Source organism: Budorcas taxicolor, chromosome 7 (assembly GCF_023091745.1).
Source record: "Budorcas taxicolor isolate Tak-1 chromosome 7, Takin1.1, whole genome shotgun sequence".
Classification (NCBI taxonomy): domain Eukaryota; kingdom Metazoa; phylum Chordata; class Mammalia; order Artiodactyla; family Bovidae; genus Budorcas; species Budorcas taxicolor.
Genome location: NC_068916.1, coordinates 60,738,286 through 60,760,853, shown reverse-complemented (window position 1 = coordinate 60,760,853; position 22,568 = coordinate 60,738,286). Strand labels below are relative to the sequence as shown.

General features: G+C 49.2%; 1 protein-coding gene across 2 annotated transcripts in view; it reads right to left on the bottom strand.

Annotated features, from left to right (window-relative positions):
• PPARGC1B (PPARG coactivator 1 beta) overlaps positions 1-22,568 on the bottom strand; it is a 113,991-nt gene that overhangs the window by 30,085 nt on the left and 61,338 nt on the right. The gene's annotated exons all lie outside the window — the stretch shown is intronic.

Sequence of the window (22,568 nt, the reverse complement as noted above, 5' to 3'; positions counted from 1 at the left end):
TGGGAACCTGATGGAAACAGTGCAGATTCTCAGCCTAACCCAGAAGACAGACCCAGAAAGCCATCACTTTCTCACTCTGGCCTCCCAGGTTTAATAGTTACCAAGGGACTTCCCTGGGGATCCAGTGGGTAAGACTCCAAGCTTCCAATGCAAGGAATTAAGATCCTGCATGCCACTGGGAGCAACCAAGAAATTTAAAAATTAAATTAAAAAAAAAGTTACCAATAGAAGGGTGCCTTGCAGATTCAGAAACAGCCTGAGTTGGGGGAGGCTGACACAGAAACAGGATACCTCAGACACTGGGGTCCAGCATCTATGAATCACAATCCCCATGTATCAGCTGTGATACCTTGGGCAAGTCCCTTCACCTCTTTGAAGCTCAACTATCTCATCTGTAAAATGGGACAATAACACCTGCCTCATACAGTTAATATTAAATGAGGCAATGCTATAACTTGGCTTGGTAAGTGCTCAATAAACGGCAGCAGACAGGAATGGTGACAAATTTTAAAAAAATAATATAAAACAGCAGAGTTTCATGGCAGACAGAAATGGGTGGAACTTCCTTTGAGAACAGAAAGAGGCCTGCGTGACACTGAAGAGAAATAGGTTTTATCCAGGCCTTTTCCTTAATTGTTACCACTTACTAGGCCTCATAAATTATGAATAAATGTATATTATTAGCTCAACTTGACACAGGAAAAAGGCTTTTATCTGAATTTGGGTCAAATGTCTTAATTGGCATTTTGCAAGAATCTTGTACACCCAGGCAGCAGCAAGTCTGGTTCTCGCAAGCAGCCAGTCCCTGCTTTCAGGCCAGGTAGCACATGCCCAGAGAGAGCAACTCCAGGGGCACTCCCAACCGTGCCTGCCTTCTATCTGCCCGGTCTTCCTCCAAGCCACATGTGTTCAGCACTCAGGGGAACTAAGCCCTGTGTCACTCAGTGAGGATTCTCAGCCGCCCCCTGGGGCTGCCTCCTCCTCCCCTACTGAGTTGGCTCACGGGGGTACAGTGGTCTTGCCTGTTCTAAACAGACGTTTGGTTTGTTTCCAGTTTTTGGCTGTGATGAATAAGCCTACAGTACTTGTGTACAAGGCTTTGCGTGATAAAGACTCACATATCATACGATTTTCTCTCTCTTGGGTGAATATCTAGGAGTGGAACTGCTTGCTCATATGTTAAGTGTCTGTGCATTCCTGCTCAGTTGTGTATGACTCTTTGCAACCATATGGACTACAGCCCGCCAGGTTCCTCATCCGTGGAATTCTCCAGGCAAGAGTACTGGAGTGGGTTGCTATTCCCTTCTCCAAAGCATCGGTGAACTTTGATAAAAGCTACCTGAAAAACTGCTTTGGCAGTGCACATTCCCATAGGCTGTATGGAAGTTCCTATTGTTCCAGGCCCTCACTAGCACTTGGTTTTGTCAGTATTTAAATGAGCCATGCATGATAGCGGGGCCTGCAAACATTATATTAAATGCTACTATGAGACAGGCCCTGTGATGTTTAAGACTCCATGCGTTCCTTTATGATTTGCCATCTCAGTGGGAAAAGAAAACGCATACATATTTCATTACAGATTGTGTTAGTGCCACAACGGAAACAAACCAGGTGCAAGGATGGAGGACAAGAGAGGGAGGGGAATCTACTTAGATGGGGTTGACCAAAGGCTTCCTGGAGAAGCCAACGTCTGGTTTGAGACGTGAAGGAGGAGCCAGGCAGTTGAAGATGTGGAGAAGGTTTCAGGCAGAGATCCAGGTGGGGACCAAGCCTAGAGTGTCGGGCCTTGCCCACAGGCCAGTGAGGCTGCAGCTCAGCCCTGGAGTAGGGGGAGGGAGAGGATGCCTTCAGAGAGGCAGAGGAGGCCAGCTCAGGTAGGAACTCGATGGACTGGGGTCTGATGCCAAGTGTGATGAGGGTGGAGGCACTAGTGGTAAAGAACCCGCCTGCCGATGCAGGTGACATGAGAGATGCGGGGGTTCGATCCCAGGGTTGGGAAGACATCCTGGAGGAGGGCATGGAAACCCACTCCAGTATTCTTGCCTGGAGAATCCCCACGGACAGAGGAGCCTGGGGGGCTACAGTCCATAGGGTTGTAAAGAGTCGGACACAACTGAGGCGACTTAGCACACAAGCATGCAAATGGTGGGGGTGGGGCCAGTGTAGAAGCAAGCAGATGGGCTAGGCTGACTAGCATCCAGTAGAGACTCAGGCTGGGAGGGCTGGGAGGACCGAGGCCCTCCACTGAGGGCCTGTGGAGGAGGAGGAAAGGCCAAAAGCAGAGACACAAAGATGCTGGGCAACTGACAGCTCGCTGGCCAGCAAAGCCCCCACCTGTAAGCTCTCTGGGGAGCTCTTTCTTTATATATTCCAGAATCAGCCCATCCTAGTAACTCAGAGCAGCCACCTCTGTAAGACTTGCCTCTTGAATCTTATAAACAACTTTTAAATCAGAGTTCCAGAATTCCAGATCAGCAAGGAACAGCTGCCCCAAGATGTTGTCCATGCAGGTCTTTGTGGACAATTCAGGAGATCCCTTTCAGAACCAGATATGGTATGTGTGCACAATGCATGTGTGTGCAAGGAATTCAGACTGAACCTCTGAACCTCTTGGCCTTTCGTAGACACAGCTAAGAACTTCTGACTTGCCTTCACTTGGCACAGATGGAAACTGAGGTCCAAGGAGCATAATGGATTAGCTCAGGGCCATCCAGTGAGTATCCTTCCTATGAAAGCCATGCCACTGCCTTTACAAAATGCCATCAAGTGGCCATGACCACTGCACTTATTGATTTACAGAGCAGCTCGACACACTCAAAGTGTACCTAGAACATAAAATAAAGAAATCTCAGCTTCGCGACCTTGTCGATTAGGGCTGAGGCCACTCTCTGGCTAAAAACCATTAAGCGTTGCATTAATAGTGATTTCTCTGGCCCTCTCCATATTTAGAGAGGCTTTTGGAGGGGTGCCTCAGGTGACTAAAGGGCCTCTAAATCGGCTGGCTCCTGTAGGCCCCACTCACAGAATGGTGGGGGCAGGGGCGTCAGGGCACAGGCTAGGCCACTATGAATGAGCGCTTTCTATACACCGTGGGTCAGGCCAAGTGCTTCATCTGCATTCTCTCACTGGATTCCTCTAACAACACTGCAGGGCAGGCGTCACTGACCCCTTGTTACCACTAACCGGGAAACTCGGAGATCCCGTCCCCTGTATTGGCCTGCCAGGGCTGCCGTAAGAGAGCATCACAAACTGCATGGCTCAAACAACAGAAATATTTTGCCTCCGCGTTCTGGAGGCCGGAAGCCTGAGATCAACATGCTGGCAGGGGTGGTGCCTTCCGAGGCCTCTCTTGTTGGCAAGTGGATTGCGTCTTCTCCCTGTGTCTCTCTTCCCATCATCTTCCTCCTACACATGCCAGGCTCTGTGTCCAAATTTCCCTAGATTGGGCCCACCCTGATGACCTCATTTTAACTCGATGACCTCTGTACTAGAGACCCTATCTCCAGATAAGGTCACATTTTGAGGTAATGGGGATTAGGAGGCCAACATATCTTCGAATGGAAGATGCAGTTCAACCCTTAGCACCCAGGGTCCCAGAAACGTAAAGCTGAGATTCCAACCCTGGGTCTCCTGGCTCCCTACACAGCCTGTGCCATGGTCTGACAGCCTGCTTCTGAGGGTGAGAAGGAACTTTTAAAACCATTTCCTCCCATTTATGGGCTTTCCTGGTGGCACAGTGGTAAAGAATCCTCCTATCAATGCAGGAGCCACAGGAGACGCAGGTTCGATCCCTGGCTCAGGAAGATCCCCTGGAGGAGGAAATGGCAATCCACTCCAGTACTCTTGCCTGGAGAATCCCATGGACAGAGGAGTCTGGCAGGCTACAGTCCTTAGGGTTGCAAAGAGTCGGACACGACTTAGCAGCTAAGCACACATGCATGCATTCCCATTTATGGATGGGGAGACAGAGATTTGGGAAGTCTGAGAAAGACCCAAGTCACAGGGTGAGTTTGCAGCTGAGCAGGGACAGGCCTGGGGCCACACATGCTGCGTTGTGCGCTGGCCCCAGGCACACAGCCTCCTGTGGTCCCCACCGCAAGTCTGCCTACACCACTGCGGCAGGAACACCTCTGGCTGCCGCATCATCTGCACCCATTCCTCCAGCAACATCACACCCCGTATCTAAGCAGGCTATGGCTGCCTGGGAGATAAACACCCCTGGCAATGGATTAATTGTGCTTCGTCCAGGTTCACATAAGTGCCTTCACTGGAAGCTTGTGCATCTTGTTGGAAATCGATTCCCTGTTTAAGAAAGAATGCCTCTGCAGGAAAAATTGGTGGCTCCACTTTCCAGACTACAATCAGCAAATCGCCTAGCTTAGCACGCCTGGCCCAGAGCACATTCTCAGTTATACCTGGTGGAAGGAAGCAGGAGAGGGGGAGGGGCAGGTGCCCTGACAGAACCTGGGTGCTGGGCCTGCCCGCAGTCACCATGCATCCTTCAGTGGGTCGCCTCCTCTCTTGGGTTCTCACTGCCTCCTCTGGAAAAGAGAATATCAAACACACAGACCCTATGGACCCATCATGCTCAAGCGGTTGATACAATTTAGTACTTATCTAGTTTCTGTGATCCACATAGACTTTGAGATGAAGGCAGAATAAATAAACGAAATTTACAGAGGGGGAAACAAAGGTACAAGGAAGGTCTGTATTAACATGGAAAGAGGCCCAGACGAGAAGGACAAAGGGCTAAGCCTGGCTTGGTTGCTAACACTCATCCTTTGAGGTCAGGACCTAAATTTTGTAGCCTCAGTTTCTATCAACAATATGGGGATAATAAAAAAATTCTACTTCACAATGTCCTTACAAAGATAAAACAACACAGGTCAGACTCAGGTCTGCCATGTGTCAGATACCCAGTGAAAGGCGGTCACAGACATAGCACTTACAGTTGACATTCAAGTGACATCCACAGCTATAACCTCATCGATACCTTCCCAAGAGGCAGGAAGGTAGGCAGTAGTCAACGTTCCCACTGCACTGATGGGGAGAGCAGGGCCTCTCAGAGGGTCAGTGCTTCAAGAACTTGTCTCCTGACCCATCCCCTCAGTCCTAAACCTGCTGACGCCCTCAACCCTATCTTCCTTCAGCTTGCACCAGCCCCCACTCCAGTGTTACCACGGCTCGTGGTTTCCCTTGGAGGATGGTCTTGCCCTAACAGACAGACCACACTGGCTCTCTCTGGGCCTCACACACTTCTTGACCACCATCCTGGACGCACTAAGCACTGCCCTACTGCCCGCTTGGCGCCTCCTTCACTGACAAAGTTGTATTTGATGGTCTCAGGCTTTAAATGATTAGGTATGAGATGTATTAGGGGTGCAGGTATCTAGCACTGGGCTCACCTTTCCTGCCTCCCTAACCATGGCAGACACCACCAATCAAACACGGCTCTACTTCCCAATGAACCCCAAGCATTTGCAACGAGGAGCCTTCATGGCCACCGCTAACCCATTAGACCCAGCCTGGTCTAGACCTATGAGCCTACGCCTCTATTTGCCTTCTAGGAAGGGAGGGAAGTAAGTATGCATGAAGTCCCCACAGAGTCATTTCACTTTAAAGATGTTTTCTTTTTTCTCCTCCCACCTCTGCTATTTGGCTGGCCTCCCACCCATTCCCCTTCCTAATGTGGCAGCCCACTGATATTCCTTGGGGACATCATCCCTCCTCCCAACCCAGTCGGTCCAGGTGAGTATAGTCTGGCCAATTTAAAGTGTTTCATCCAGTGATGACGGCAACTGGTTCACAGCAGTGGTTCAGGGTGACTACCAGGAATGTGCTGGAGCATTTGAACAAGGGTGCCCAGCTGCTTGAATGTATTTCTGGAGACATTGAGAGACATTTTTGCTTCTGCCTGAGAATGAAGCCAGCACAAGGAATGCAGAGTCAAGAAGCAAAGAGAGATGTATTCCTGAGAAAACAGTGTAAACACTTGGATCCAGCTGTGCCTGAAGCCAGTCTAGTCCCTGTTTTTCACAAATATGTGAGTAAATAAGTTTCCTCTCCAGATTAGGTGCCAGCTGGAGTTTATCATCTATCAATGAAAAAGTTATAATTGATTCATCTCTCTTATAACCAAAAGAAAAAAATCTAATCTTCCCACTGTCTTCCAAATTAGTACAAAACTCCTAAAGATGCTTCCAGGAGAATAGTAGGAAAAGTAATTGATTTTTGGACCACAAAGAAATACTACCAGCCTCCTCTGAAATAAGACTCAGGAGTCATAGACACAAAATTAAGCTCCAGGAAGAATAAGTAGAAAATGCAGGAGCTCTGAGCCAGCCTAAAAGAAAAAAATATTCTGAGCTTAAAGATAAATCAGACCATTGAAAGGATCTTTTACCTAGGCACTCAAGGCTAAGTGTCTCAAAACTTCATGGAGGCCCTTTCCACGCAAAAGCGTCAGTCCCAGGCCTGCCAAGTGCAAACTCAGCGATGTTCAGCCCTTTTCAACCAGGTCCCAGCCCCCAGCCACACAGCTGCTCACTCAAGGCTTAGTGTAAGGTGATTTGATGGAAGATCACCAGATCTGGTGGGAGTGGGTCCTCCAACACAGAGAGCAAAACAGGTCCAGGGCTCAGAACTGGCTACAAGGTCAGGCCAGACCCAGACAACCAGAGAGGATGACAACTTAGTTACCAGTGACCTTGAGAAAGCAGCTCTGATTGGTAGACAGGTGAACAGGATGGAGGAGGTGGGGTCCCTGATATTTCGAAGCACCAATCGGCCCTGGGTCAGTCACCTTAGGACATGAGGGAGCAGTCAGCTTGGAGCTCCTCAAAGTTTTCATCATTTTGGGCAGTCTTCTGTTACTTGCCATCAAACCTAATCCTAATCAGGCCTTGTCAGGCCTCTGGTACAACAGACGCTTCCCTAAGCAACAGGCCAGGTTAATCCACACTCTTCATCCCCTCCTGTAACAACACACATTACTAAGGCCCACAGTGCCCCAGTGTCTCAGAGACAACCCTCCAGGTCATCTACACACCTGCCTCCAGTGGCTGGGTTGTTTGTTCAATGTCGGTTGTGTTTTCTCCCAAACACAACTATAATTACAGACTTTTTTGTTTTTGCTGTGCCATGGGGCATGTGGGATCCTAGTTCCCAGACCAGGGATCAAACTCGTGCCCTCTGCAGTGGAAGTGCAGAGTCCTAACCACTGGACCACCAGGGAATTCCAATCATTGCTGCTGCTAAGTCGCTTCAGTCGTGTCCGACTCTGTGCAACCCCATAGACGGCAGCCCACCAGGCTCCCCTGTCCCTGGGATTCTCCAGGCAAGAGTGGGTTGTCATTTCCTTCTCCAATGCATGAAAGTGAAAAGTGAAAGTGAAGTCGCCCAGCCGTGTCCAACTCTTCGAGACCCCATGGACTGCAGCCCACCATTGTAATGATTCCAATCATTACAAATTTTATTTTATTTTTTAATGTTTGTTTATTTGGCCACACTGCACAGCTTGCAGTTCCCCAACTGAGGGGTCAAACTCAGTCCCACAGCAGCGGCAATTTGCAGTCCTAATCACTGGACCACCAAGGAATTCTGATAATTACAAACTTTAATGAAATGGTTCATTAAGAGAAAATATGAGGATAAGAGAAGAGACTGTAATGGAAACTAAGTTGAAGGCTATGGAAGGAGTCAATAAAGTTGAGCTGTTTTTGTGGGGTTTTTTTTACCTTAAAAAAACACACACACACACACACACACAAAAACCCTGCTGTCAAATTATGTGTGGGTGAATTAATAGTAGAAGATTAGGAAGACATTGGCAAGAATCTGAAGAACTCTGCACTTAGATTGCTTGACGGGAGTCTAAATTCTTAATCCAGTTGAGTGCATCCCCAGTCTGGAAATAGGAGCCCTGGCAGTGTGGGTGTGGACTAGGCAGGAGAGAGCTTGGGATTGCAGTGCCAGCAGCACCAGAAGTCCCAGAGCAAAGACTGGCAATAATGAACACGCGTACCATATGGCTTCATTGAACAATCATGGTAGGCATTAGGTTTTATGGTTTTGTGCTTCCACTGACTTTGTCTGAGGAATTCCCCTCTCTGGCCCTCCACCTACCCCTCCAACCCCCAGCTGTAGTTCCCACTCTTTATCACATAAGGCGACTATTATACATGGATTGCAGCCTCCATAGCACAGAAAATTAATCCCTACAATGGATTCCCAGATCTGGGGCTTTAGGCGCTGGAGGAACCTAGGGAAACACTTCCAGAGACAGAAGACTCTTCTTTTGCAGATAGGGACACTGAGGCAGAAAGTCTCCTGGGACAGGTGTTATCTTAGTCATATCCTTTCTTCCTCCCTGTTGCCTTCCAGCAGCCCCTTTGCCAACTGAGATCCCTAATATCTCTGAGAGCTGTGCCTGAGCGAGGTGACCTGGGGTGGAGCGCCTCCTGGATGTCCTGGCAGGTGGCTGGCACTGAGGTCTTAGGGGATGCCATCAGTGCCCCCACCACCCATTCTGGCACCTGCCAGCCGGCATAGGCTGCCCATGGCTTGGAAAGGTGGTGTTTTGTTTATTTGAAAAGCGTAAAGTGTGCTTTGTGACACGAGTGGACGAGTGAGTGAGGCTGTTCCGGGGCAGTGCCATTCACACACTGTGTTCCCCTACAATTGCTATCAATTTTCTGCACTTGAATTCAAGGGCCTCTTGAACTCAAGGGAGAGCGGCAGGAAAAGCGCTTTGTAAACTGCGAACTGCGCGCAGGTATCCACCTGTCGTTAAGACTGCTTGAAGTGCAGCAGGCCCTGGCTGATCACCTGCTAGCTGCAGGGCGTGCCCTAGCCTCTTTCCATCTCCAGGGACCGGCCTGCAACACAGAACGGTTGTGTGCCTTGAGTTTCCACCCTGGGGCCTCTGTGCCAGCAGCTCCCTCGGCCTGGGAAGCCTTCTCTTGCTTTCATCTGTGCACAGCTGGTCCTTTCTTATCAGCCCCAGCCCAGATTAAGTGTCCCTCTGAGACGAGCCTTGCTGACCACTGTATCCTGAAGTGGCTGCCAACCTCTCTCCCATCACCTGCTCCAAGTTCCTCAATTAGCACTTTTCTCTCTGATATCCCCCCACCGCCTTTCCCAGTATTTTTTTTTAATTGTAGTAAAATATACATAACATTTTAACCATTCTTAACTGGGCAAGGGGGTGGCATTAAGTATATTCACACTGTTGTGTAACCACCAGCAGCACCCCTCTCTAGAATTCGTCCCCATTTTTCATATCGCTACTTGTATATGTCACCTCCCCCATCTAGGAGTTCCATCCGAGTAGAAGCTTGTTCCCCGCTGTTTCCCCAGCACCTAGCAGAATGCATAGAACGTAGTGGCTGCTCAATAAACAAAGTGACAGACACGTGGAAGTGCCCTGTAAACTGTAAAGGGTGGTGCACAAGAGCAAGAGAATGTAACCTGGACATTTTTTCCATGAAGTCTCGAGACGAGGCCTAACTGCCCGGCAGCCTCACTTACCGATAATGATTTTTGTCCTACTTGGTGAGGGCAAAAGCGCCAGGAGCTCCTTTTCTTCCCTGGCTCCAGGCCCCTTTGAGAGGTCAAGAATGAAGATACATGATCACATAAGCCACCTGACATTGACACTCACCATTTCAACACGGCAGCTCTACCCAGAGCAACATGTTATCAGTCACCGAAGGGCAGGCACAAAAATAGATGGCAAGGATCAAATGCCACCCTCGGCGGTGGCTGCAAGGCCCTGGCATACGAGGACTTGAGGCCTGGGGACCTGGGAGGCAGGGGGGGTCCTCTGTCATAGGAGGGCACAGACACTGGAAGGTGGAATCAGGGCTGGGATTAGCCTGAGGTGCAGGAGGTACCAACCTCAGGCACCAAACATCCAGCAATCAAGACAGATCATATTTCATGTAATATTGTGAAAACAATCAAAATTAATGCCTGTCCCTCAATCCAGGATGAGCAAAATATCAAGACTCTAAATAAAGACAAGGTCAGTAGTACTGACTTTTCCTTTTGCTTCAGACTATTTGGCTCTGCATGGCAGTTTTCCTACCTTTAAAGATGTGGTATTATTACATTCAAAATGGATATTTTGGCATTGACTATTAACAAATTAACTAACACATTAACTATTGCAACATATTTAAAGTGTTGCATTAAAATATAACTTATCTTGATTACTGAACTTTCTGTCATCTCAACTTTTGTGCCTGAGCCACGTGTCTCCTTTGCTTCACTGTGCTGCTGCTGCTGCTGCTAAGTCGCTTCAGTCGTGTCCGATTCTGTGCAGCCCCATAGACAGCAGCCCACCAGGCTCCCCAGTCCCTGGGATTCTCCAGGCAAGAACACTGGAGTGGGTTGCCATTTCCTTCTCCAATGCATGAAAGTGAAAAGTGAAAGTGAAGTCGCTCAGTCGTGTCTGACTCTTCGTGACCCCATGGACTGCAGCCTACCAGGCTCCACCGTCCATGGGATTTTCCAGGCAAGAGTACTGGAGTGAGAATGAGTTCTGTATATTCTGGTGACTGAAATGAGATCGGATCCTGCCCTAGATCCCTTCAGTCTGGGGTCTTGGTTTCCACATCTCTACAATGGAGCCCATAACCCTAGGTGTTCCAGTCCTGTCCAGAGAGGCATTTGGGACTCTAAAGTGCTATCTATAGGTGAGGAACTGTTACTACATTTTTATCAAAGGTCATAAATGGTCCATGACAATGGTGAGCAGCATTCAGCTTTGAGGTGAGTTGCAACAAACTTGCCTGATTCATAAAGAAAGGAGTGAAGTTTGCTAAATGAATAGGTTTTGCTTAAGAAAAGCGATTAGAGCAGATTCATGGTTCTCCCAGCAAGCAGGACCTCCTCTCCCATTCTGATTCCTTTACTGGATGCAAAGGAAGGCAGAGGGCTACAGGGAGCCCTGGGAAAGCACCCACTCCTTGCAGCTGAAACGGACAACCCCTCAACTCCCTGATCACACTGCAGGATTGCTGTCCTTCACTATCACATTCTCTGGGGTTCCCTCAAAATCAGAATATGCTCAAGAGCAGGGGAGGAGGGACCAGCATGTGTCAGCTATTCTCAGGTATGAGAAGGATGAAGAAATGCCTGGAAATGGATAGCGGTGCTGTCGGTACAAAATCGTGAATGTATTTAATGCCACTGAATTGTACACTTAAAAATGGCCAATATTATCTTATGCATATTTTACCACAATAAAATTAAAATTAATGCTAAAAGTCCCAGAGACCTAAAATAAAGTGCCTGGCCCACTCCTTCTGGAGGAGTTCTCTGGGGTCCTACGGTGTCCACGTTCTTTGCTTCTATTTATGTGTTCCTTGCCGTGGCTGGCAGAGGAGACTCGGGGGGAGCTGGGCCAGAGCTCAGCTGAGAAGCCCTTCTGCCTGTTCACACTGTTATAAATAACCCAGAAAGAGTGAAGGTCAGGCAGCCCCTTCGTGGCATTTGAGGAAATGTCACGCCCTTCGGGCCAGCGGTGCCGGCTCACATCTCCAGCCCCCACACTGCCCAGGGCTGACTGTGGCCATGCTGTTGTGCCAGGGAGCATCACTCCTACTCTGGAAGGGCAGCCCCAAGGTGGCTGGCTCCTGGAGGTTCAAGCAGAGAGGAGACCGTGGGGTGAGTTGGAGGAGCAGAGAATAGCTGAGGATCCCCCAGCCTAACAGGCAGCGGGTGAAGTCAACTTCCCAAGAACCCAGGCCAGGGCTCAGCCACCAACACAGCAGCCTTGGCTTGTCAGCCAATACACACAGCCCGCGGAGGGAGAGATGACTCAGCAACGTGCAGCCCACAACTGCCCCTGCTGGGGCTGCTGCACAGCGTGGGAGCCGGGAAGGGCCTCACAGCCCATCTGGTCCTGTGGTTCCCACGCTGGGCTCCCTGGGGAAGCCCCTGTGTCCTCTCCACCCCCACAGCCCGCCAGCGCCCTGGGCTTGGAAGTGGGAGGGATGATGAGGGAGCTAATTAATTAGGTTTTCCATTTTTATTAACTAAAAACTACACAGTGGCAACGCATCATACTCCTATTTAACCTGAGTGAATTCAACATTATGAGCTTGCCAAAAACCAAATACACAGGAAGCCAAATTTCTGTTTCTTTCTTCCATGTTAGAAATACGACGACATTATGTTTTGCACATGAATTTTATACCTCCCCATACCCACACACTCATACCTATTATTCACATATGCTATTTTGTTGGCAATTTAAAAGCTTTACTGGGTTCATTTGAAATTTCAGACTAAGAAGACACTTTCCAAGTAGGTGGTATGTACCATCAGCAAAGTGGGTATTTCCACGTGGTACAGATGAAGAAGCTAAGACTCAGGGAGGTAACATGACTTTGCAAAGCAGAATGTAAATGTTGGAGAGTCTTTATGGGCTCAGGAAGCCCAGGTAAGAAGGTGCTGTGTAGACCACAGAAGAAACCGCTAAAGCTGGGGCTCGCCCACCATCCCCAGGGAGCTGGAGGCACAGCTGAGACTAGGGGCCGTTGCTCACCCTCCTGCATTTGTATGAGCCTTCCTTGACTTGTCACCGCCCCTGACAAAAACCCAAAGTCCTCACCAGCCTATGAGGCCTGGCACGGCCTGGGCCTGCCTCCTCTTGCACCAATTCCTGGGCCCTCTTGCCCTTCCCATGCTGCGGACACAGCGGCCTTCTTCTTCTCCTGGAGTGAAACTCTCTCAGCTTGGGCTATCCACCTACGACACATCTGTCCTGCCTGGTCCCAGGTTACTTATCCAGCATTGGGTCTCAGTGAGAGGCCTTCCCCAACCTCTAACCCACTATGGATCATGTCCCCGTGTGTTATGCACAGCATAAACACCAGGGACAGTCCCCTCCAGAATACCAGCCGCAGGAGAACAGAGGTCCAGGCTTGTCCTCTGTTGAATCCTGGTGCCTGGGACAGTGTCAGGCACAGAGTAGGTGCTCACTAGATCTTTGTGGGATGGGTGGAGGTGGGCCTGGGGAGCAGAGCTCCAGTTTCCCAGGTCAGTTCAGGCAGCTCTGCCTCACAATGCTGTGAGTCCTGCAAGGCCTCCCTCTCATGCACCCTCCTTTCCTGGTGGTGGTGGGGGGAGGGGGTGCCTTCTCCATCTATTTATTCCTTTAAGGAAATACATTTCACAGAGGTCAGATGATGAGAAACCCAGACCCATGGCTCCCAGATAAAGCTGGTGGGAAACAGACTCTCTGGCCTCAGCAGGCCCTCCCTGGTCATGTGGTCAGTGAGGGCCCACTTACTCACATCCCCCAGGCCCAAGGCACTGGCTCTCTCCAGCCATAGGTGAACCTGTCTCATGTGGAAGTGTGTTCACCGGGTGTGTAAAGTGAATTTTTGTCAACTAAATCATACCTTTCCATTCCCTTCTTCTCAAGTAACAAGGAGGTGGTCCACAGGGTGAAATTACCACCTGTTTCCCAACCAGAGCCAGGGCCCTCACGGTGGAATAACAGGCACCAGAGCTAGGAAAGGGGCACCATCTGACAATGCCTGGTTACCACCCAGCCTGCAGGGAAGCAGGCTGGAAGCGGGGATTCTCCAAGACAGAACAGCTAGGTCTTTCAGGGAGTGAAGTTCCTGCCATGGGAGCCCACTTCTCTGACCCACCGGGCTCCTCCCACCCTGCCAGGATTAGGGGTCTCGGGGCTCATAAAAACCCTTTACACCTGTAAACTAGACATTCTCCCATCTGACCCTTACAATAGGGCAGAGGTTAAGCCATTTTTTCTGATGGGGAAGCTGAGGTTCAGAGAGGGGAAGTAACTTGCCTAAAGTCACAGAGTAAGTTAAAGAGAGGAACAGGACTAGAACGCCCAGACCTCTGACTCAGTTGAAGCAAAAATATCCCTGATTAGGAGCAGCAATCTTGAACTCTCTGCTCGAGTGGGATGGGACCTTGGACAAGTCCCTCCACTTCGCTGAGCCTCAGTTTCCCTATATTCCAAAACTGGTTAGGCTTGGAGACCACGGTCAGTCAGCTGGGCTTTGGGACATGCAGGGTCAGCCTATGATGTCCTGGGCCTAGTAGGAAAGCCTTAGCTGCCCCATTGGCAATTCCCAACAAGGGGAGAGGTGCAGGAGATGGAGGTGATGACCACTGCAGGAGGCATCATATGGGGCATGTCTGCAGTGGCGTTGTGAGAGGGCACGTGGAAGACCTGCTAGCTCCTCACTCTGCTAACCCAAAGTGCGGTCACGGACCAGCAGCATTGCCCAGGCCTGGAGGTTGTTCAATTGTGCAGAATCTCATGCTGAAGCCTAACACCTCCTGAATCAAAACCTGCATTTTAATAAGTTCCCTAGGTTGATTCACAGGCACATTAAAGTGTGGGGAACAAAAAAATTTTTAATCGGAAGACCAATTGTAACATGTGACCTTCAGTTCAGCACCTAAATCCTCCGAGCCCGAGCGTCTGCATCTGTGGAGTAGAGATAACAATGTGTACACCTCAGGGGACTGCTCTGAGCGTTATGTTAGATCACGCATGCCAACAGTCTAGCCCAGTGCCCAGCAGGTAACAGCTGCACACACTGCTAGTTCCCTTCCTTCCTGAAAGGCCGGAAGGAAGAGAGCCTCTGCTTCCATTCCAAGTCCTGCCTGCAACATCTGGGAGGCGAGGAAAAGACCCCCGTGGGGCAGCAACAGATGGGGACAGGGTGGGAGCAAAGGGAGAAAGGAGGAGGGCGAAGGAAATGAAGAAGCAAAATAAAAACAAGCAGCAGAGACCATCTGAATCCCCAAGAGGAAGGCGACATGTGAAACCCAGAGACACAGCCATTTCAGCTCACATCAGAGGATAAAAGGCTGAGGATGGAGGGGCAAGGGCCATGGGGCTGTGTCCTCTCAGGTCACACACGGCCCCTCCAGCCTAGCTCTGAACCAGTTCTTGTAGCCAGGGTGGGCACAATGCCAAGGGTCACTGGAGCAACAGAAAGAAGCCGGGGGACTCAGGCTAAGCCCTGAGAAGGGTTAAACTTGGCTGGAGGACACTGATCCAAGGGTCAGTCAGCCCAGAGGAACTGGACAACAGGGGGCTGAGCTGTGTGATTTTTGGCTGAATGATTTAAACTCTCTGGGCCTCAGTAAAACAGGGGGTGGTAATAATAGCCATAGGGATCTTAGGATTTAATGAGAAGGGCTTGCATCGTGTCAGGTGCACGGTAAGTGCTAAAAAGATGACGGTCATTCCTGAGATTATTACACAGGAGACCTGAAGCAACTGCTGGAACAGATGCAGCCCTTTGGGATTCCAGCACTTCCTCTGTACCCCATCACTGTGCTAACCCTTCCAGCTCAGACTGACCCAGTCCAACCACTCTCAACTCACAACTTAGTGGCAGCCATGGCTTCCCGCTTCTACTCCAGCCCCCTCCAGGTTGCTGGGCAGGGGGCAGCCATAGCCAAGTGCTTTCAAGTCACAGATCCGACTGTACTGGACCCTGTTTAAAACCTTGCTTGTTCCCAATTCCTCCGAATAAAGAACTCAAACTCTTTAAGAGGCCTTTACCATTCTGCATGATCTGGCTTCTCTATACCTGTCGAAAATCATTTCCTGGCATTAACCCACCGTCCACCCAACTTTCAGCCCCACTGACCTTCTCTCCAACACTAGCGCTTGCCAGGACCTCTCTCCCATAACACCTTCACATGTGCTCTTCCCTCTGCCTGGAACATAATCCCACACACAGATGCTTTGTCTAGTTATCGCGTATGTACCCTCCACTCTTTACCTCCTGAAGAAGCTTTCCTTGAGCCACGCAGACTACCGAAGGAGCCTGGCCTTCTGGAGGTCCTGAGCCTTCAGAGCTTATCACAGTTGGTAATTAAACATTTACTTGCATGGGCATGTTATTATTGCTCACCAAGTTATCCTTGTGCTTCCCTGGTGGCTGAGTTGGTAAAGAATCCACCTGCAATGCAGGAGACCTGGGTGTGATCCCCGAGTTGGGAAGATCCCCTGGAGAAGGGAATGGCAACCCACTGCCTTATTCTTGCCTGGGAAGTCCCACGGACAGAGGAGCCTGATGGGCTACGGTCCATAGCATTGAAAGAGTTGGACACGACTTATTGACTAAACCACCACCACAATGTATCCCTGGCACCCGGCACATAATAAGTGTTTAATAAACACAGAGAATAAATGAACAACTCCATTCTCTGGCAACCATCTGGCCGCCCTCCCCAGTCCTAAGAAGTCCCACCTTACCCCTTACGTCTTTCCCTAGGCTTTAATTAATTCTTTATACACACATGGGACAAACCCCAAGGCTGCCTGGTCCTCAGCCTCCACCCCTGACCTGCAGGACCAGTGCCAGAGATCCTAACGTTTCTAGATCTGATTTTCTTGAAAGCAGTGTTGGGCTATGGCCAGGGGAGGTGTGCGCCGCCGGCCTCGGCAGTAAATGCTGATGAAGCTGTCTGGACCAGCTGAGCTGAGATCAGGAAATGCCAAGATTTAAAAGCATCCGGAACCCATTTATTTATTGTTGTTCTTGCACTTCCAGGCTATTTTAAGCTTCAGATCGATCAGATCCTCTCTCCAAATATCGCTCCAGAAACACCCACCATGCACCTGGCCCTACCTGTCAGGGCTCAGCTGCCCCCTGCCCCATCTGACACACCACCCTGATGACAGCAAAAACAAGCAGCTAGTCTTGTTGATTGGGTACCTCTGTGAGCTGTAAGTGAAAGTCCCCAAACATCTCAAAGGTAGGTTGTATTATCTCCATTGGGAAGATAGGGAAACTGAAACTCAGAGAGGTAAAGAAACTGGCCCAGGGTCACACAGCTAGAAAGTGCTGGAGCTGGGATTCATCCCCAGATCATCCAAATTCAAAGGTCAGCCTGGGCTCCTAACCACTCAGATTATTGCTTCCCTCATTCCCCTGCCACAGCTTTTCATACACAGTGTGGGGTTTCTCATCTTCCCCATGCCCTTCCAGCCACCTGCAAGGACCAGCAGAGTTCTCATGCTATGAGTCAGAGCCACCAACCCCCATGAGCACTGCTATGGGCAGGGTGCCAAGCTGGGCTGTTAAGAGAAAAGGGGAAGTTAACGTTATATGACCATGTTTATTTTTTTAAATGATGCATGGGTGGGAAGACAGACAGATGGTTCATAGATTACCAGCTGAGCCACCAGGGAAGATCAGATTATTGCCAGAAGGACACAAAAGAAACACCAGGAGTTGGGGGGTGGGTTTCGGGAATAAGGAATGAGGAGTTGACTGGGGATAAGGGATGTCAGACAATATCTGCTTTCTATGTTACGTCTTTCTTTACTCTTTGAAGGTTTTTATTTTCATTGATCATATACAGGCTTCAACCCATCCTTGAAAGGCCAATTCTGACTTCCCTGGTGGTCCAGTGATTAAGAATCCACCTGACAATGCAGGGGACACAGGTTCCATCCCTGGTCTGGGAAGATTCCACATGTCTCGGAGCAACTAAGCCCATGAGCCACAAACACTGAGCACGTGCTCGGCAATAACAGACGCCACCACTGTTCACCGCAGCTAGAGAAAGGGTGTGGGCAACAACAAAGACCCAGTGCAGCCAAAAATAAAATAATAAATAAATAAATGGTCAATCCACATACCACCTCCCCCACAGAGCCTGCCCTGATTGCCCCTACTTGTCTCTCCTCTGCATCCCTACCACATTCTGCCTGCCTCTCTCAGGGCAGTTAGGCCACTGAGCCTGCATCCTCAACGTGCAAACACCCTCGGGAGTCCCCAGCCAGGCAGGGGCCTGGGTCATTGTCCTGAGCCTGAGCCTGAGCCTCTGCTGAGGCAGGGGTGCAGAGAGGCCTGCCAAACGAACAACTATGTTGCTTTCTAACTTGGTCCATGACCTCCTGAAAGCAAGGAAGTTGGAAACTCTAAAATGGAGCTGGGGGATGGGGAGGAGAGAAGAGGAAAGCAGAGAATCAGAGGGTAAATTCAGCTCCTGGAAACCTGCCCGGTGCGCATCCCTGGGAAATGACTCAAGCATGGCTGATGCCAGCAGACAGTCCATTTGGGCCCTGAGGTCACCAAACTTCATCACAGCCCTGCTTATTAAATATAGAGGCGCATGAAATAAAGCCACCAATCTAGTGTGGGGCACAGAGGAAGGCGCAGAGACAGGGATGAGAGGCAGGGAGTCTGGTCCCCACTCCCCACCCCTGACTAATCACCCAGGAAGCTCTGGGCTGTGGCTGAGACTGGATCCTTCGGTCAGGCTTGGCTCCTGGCCTTGGCGAGAACTTGGTGACGGTCCCACTTCACATCCTGTGCAGCAAGGGGGTTCCCGTCCCCCTCAGCACCCACCCCTGCCTGAGGACCAAGGAGAACTCGGTAACCTGTGGCCCATGATAATCACAACCTTTGGTGAGCCTCTCTTTTATGCTGTGCACTCTACAGCCATTTCATTGATCCTGCTCAACCAAATAAAGAAAGGCAGACACCATCCAGTCCATTTTACAGATGAGGAAACTGAGTCCCAGTAATGCAAGTAATGTGCTTGAGATCACACAGCCAAATTAAGTGATGTTGGAATTAGACCAAGGCTGCACAGGGGAAAAGCCAGAACCAGAACCCCATTGGCTGGAGCTAGGGGACCATAGCCACCGGGTGACCAGAGGCCTCAGCTTTCTCGTTATCTCGGGGCTACTGGCCTACAAGGCAGCCTAAGAAGCACTGAGTCGAGGCCATGCCTCTCTGTCTCTGATCGCATACCCACTGGGGGCGCACTGGTGGGCGAGACGTACTCCAAAGGCACAGACTAGGTGAGGTGCCTCTTTTCAGAATTTCCCTCCCAAGACCTGGCATAAAAGAAAGTTAAATTATTTCGCTAGTAAGAAAAACTTTCTTCTACTATAAAAAACAAGAGTATGCTAGGGACTAGGATGTAAAAGCCATAATAATATTTTTTGGATAAAATAACAGTGTTTGTGCTGTGGGTTCTGTTTAAATCGGTTGTAGGTTTAGCTGACAGAACTACATTGGAGGCCGTGGCGGGACTGTTAAGAACTGTGGGATCAGATAGATCCGCATTAATTTGGGCTCAGCCACTCAATCAGCTGTGTGACCCTGGCCTGATCTCAACCTCTCTGAGACTTAGCTTCTAAATTGGGAATGATAAAATCATGCTTGCAAAGTAGGAGTCTTTAACCTTTTTTGAGTCATGAATCTCACTGACAGTCTAGTAAAGGCTATAAACTTCTCAGAATGTTTATGAATGCATAAGATAAAATAAGTGAAATATTTTTAAATACATAAAAGAGGATTATTTAGGAAATCAACACTATCAAAATACATTTATAAAATATTAAAAAGACTAAGTTTATGTTACAGTACTATAGCAGGCTTTCTTATTACTATACTAAATAAGATGTAGTAGCAAGTGTAATAATCACCAGTAATTTCAGAGTAGCAATGAGTATAAGTATTTTTAGGTATCCGAAAAAACTGTAATGTGATATGAAAATTATCTGATTTCCATTGGTGACAAAGTCAAAGTGTACCACTAATACTTCTACAGTTTGTCACCTACATTCTCAATGGGAGGAAATGCTAAATTTCACTTGGAGGCTGGCAAAAATAAAGATGTGACTTTTTTTTTCCATCCAAGTTCACAGACCTCTGAATTCTATCCCCTGGGGTTAAGCAACTCAGTTGTAAAGCACTCTGCACAGGGCCTGGCATACCCTGTGAATGTTCTTCAGGGTAGCTGGTTCAAGCTATGCTAGACTCTGCCCCTAGGCAGGACAGGGTTGGTTCCACCTGCATGCCATTAGGAGTCCTCTAGGGGAGGGGTTTGAGCAGCCCTGCACCCATCAGAGGCTCAGGGAGGGATGTGGGTCATGCAAAGCTGTTAGGTGACTAAGGAAAGCTCTTAAAGTTAATCCAGAAGCTTAGGGCTGGCAGAGGGTTAAGCCCCAGCTAGATAAGCACTCAGGCTGTCTCAGCTCAAAACAAGCTGCGTCCTTCCATGCATTAGCACGTCCTCAACCACTCTGCAAAGCAGCCCTTTCACATCTTACCTTCTGACAACTCCACTTGGGTGGCTTATTGGCATCTCAACCTTATGTCCAAATGGAATTCTATTTGCACCCAAGCCAGTTTCTCTTCAGTTTTCCCAATGTCAATAAATGGCAAACCCTTCACCCCGCTACTCAGAAGGAAACCCAGGACCCTCTTTCCCTCCCTGCCAGATTCAATCCGTCAGTCCTGTCCACTCCCTCTCCATCTCTGCTGCCACCACACAAGCCCATAACGTCACCACCTCCTACCTAGGCTTTTACAGCGCTGCCCAACAGGACTCCACTTCCCTCCTTGTCCATCCCACCCCAAGCTCGCCCTCACACAATAGCTCAAATTATCTTAAAAAAAATGTAAACTAGATCATGTCACCCACTTCCCACGCAAAATTCTCCAAAGACTCTCCTATTGCACATGTAAATCCAAACATCTGTGGCCTAGAGTGCCTTTGCCCAGGCTGCCAGCATCCTCCCTGGCTGCTTACCGCCTTGATCACCTGCCCCAGGCACCCCAGCATGCTTTACATCAGAGGGCAAAGTAGTCACTGCCCCAGGGCCTTCGCATAAGTGATTTTTGCATGGCTGGTTCCTTCCTGACATTGAAACCGAATGTGACCTCTTCAGAGAGGCTTTCCCTGACCATCCACGATAAAGTGGTTACTCCTCCCCACACCCTGGCAAACTCTCCATCACATGGCTGCATCTCATTTCTTCATGACCCACGTCACTGTCTGAAATAAACTTGTCCATTCTATTGATGTGTTTGTTATCTGTCTCAGTTCAGTTCAGTTCAGTCGCTCAGTCGTGTCCGACTCTTTGCAACCCCATGAATTGCAGCATGCCAGCCCTCCCTGTCCATCACCATCTCCCGGAGTTCACTCAGACTCATGTCCATGGAGTCAGTGATGCCATCCAGCCATCTCATCCTCGGTCGTCCCCTTCTCCTCCTGCCCCCAAATCCCTCCCAGCATCAGAGTCTTTTCCAATGAGTCAACTCTTCGCATGAGGTGGCCAAAGTACTGGAGTTTCAGCTTCAGCATCATTCCTTCCAGAGAAATCCCAGGGCTGATGTCCTTCAGAATGGACTGGTTGGATCTCCTTGCAGTCCAAGGGACTCTCAAGAGTCTTCTCCAACACCACAGTTCAAAAGCATCAATTCTTCAGTGCTCAGCCTTCTTCACAGTCCAACTCTCACATCCATACATGACCACTGGAAAAACCATAGCCTTGGCTAGACGGACTTTAGTCGGCAAAGTAATGTCTCTGCTTTTGAATATGCTATCTAGGTTGGTCATAACTTTTCTTCCAAAGAGTAAGCGTCTTTTAATTTTATGGCTGCAGTCACCATCTGTAGTGATTTCAGAGCCCCCCAAAATAAAGTCTGACCCTGTTCCCACTGTTTCCCCATCTATTTCCCATGAAGTGATGGGACCAGATGCCATGATCTTCGTTTTCTGAATGTTGAGCTTGAAGCCAACTTTTTCACTCTCCTCTTTCACTTTCATCAAGAGGCTTTTTAGTTCCTCTTCACTTTCTGCCATAAGGGTGGTGTCATCTGCATATCTGAGGTTATTGATATTTCTCCCGGCAATCTTGATTCCAGCTTGTGTTTCTTCCAGTCCAGCGTTTCTCATGATGTACTCTGCATATAAGTTAAATAAGCAGGGTGACAATATACAGCCTTGAGGCACTCCTTTTCCTATTTGGAATCAGTCTGTTGTTCCATGTCCAGTTCTGTTACTTCCTGACCTGCATACAGATTTCTCAAGAGGCAGGTCAGGTGGTCTGGTATTCCCATCTGTCTCAGAATTTTCCACAGTTTATTATGATCCACATGTTATCTGTCTACCTGCACTCAAATAGAAGCTCCTGATTGCTGAAGACTAGTCTGTCTGTCTTGCTTCCTACTATGTTAGCACACAGTAAGCACTCTTCAGATTTTACTGAATGAGCTTTTTACTGTGTAGGGGAAATGGGCTGAGTTCTGGGCAAGCACTATGTCATGCAGTCCTTACAGCTGCTATTCTTTCCCTTATACAGAGGCGGAAACTGAGGAGACCCAAGGAGGTTCCCCAACTGGTTGAGGGCTGTCTGATCCCAAAGCTGGATTCTTTATCACTTCATCGTACTCTTAAAAAAAAATAAAAATAAAAATTACCCCTTCCCACTCCTCCATCTTCTCCAAAAGTCATCCCCAAAGAGAAGACCAGGGATGGATGCTTCTACAGAAAGACGCAGAAGTGCAGGGCTGAACTGATGGCATCCCAGAACTCATGATGCTGCGACCTCATCCTGCTCACAGGCTGTTCCCCTGCTGGACCACTCAACCCACGGAAACTGGCTGGTAGGGATGTGGCACCCACACCTGGACTCACATTTGGCTGCAGCACCTTGGAAACTCCCCATGGCTCCTTTCTCCTCAGCTGCTTTCTCGAGGCCTCTAATCTCCAGATCAGGTTTCCAGAGCTGGGGGTGTTGTCTGCGT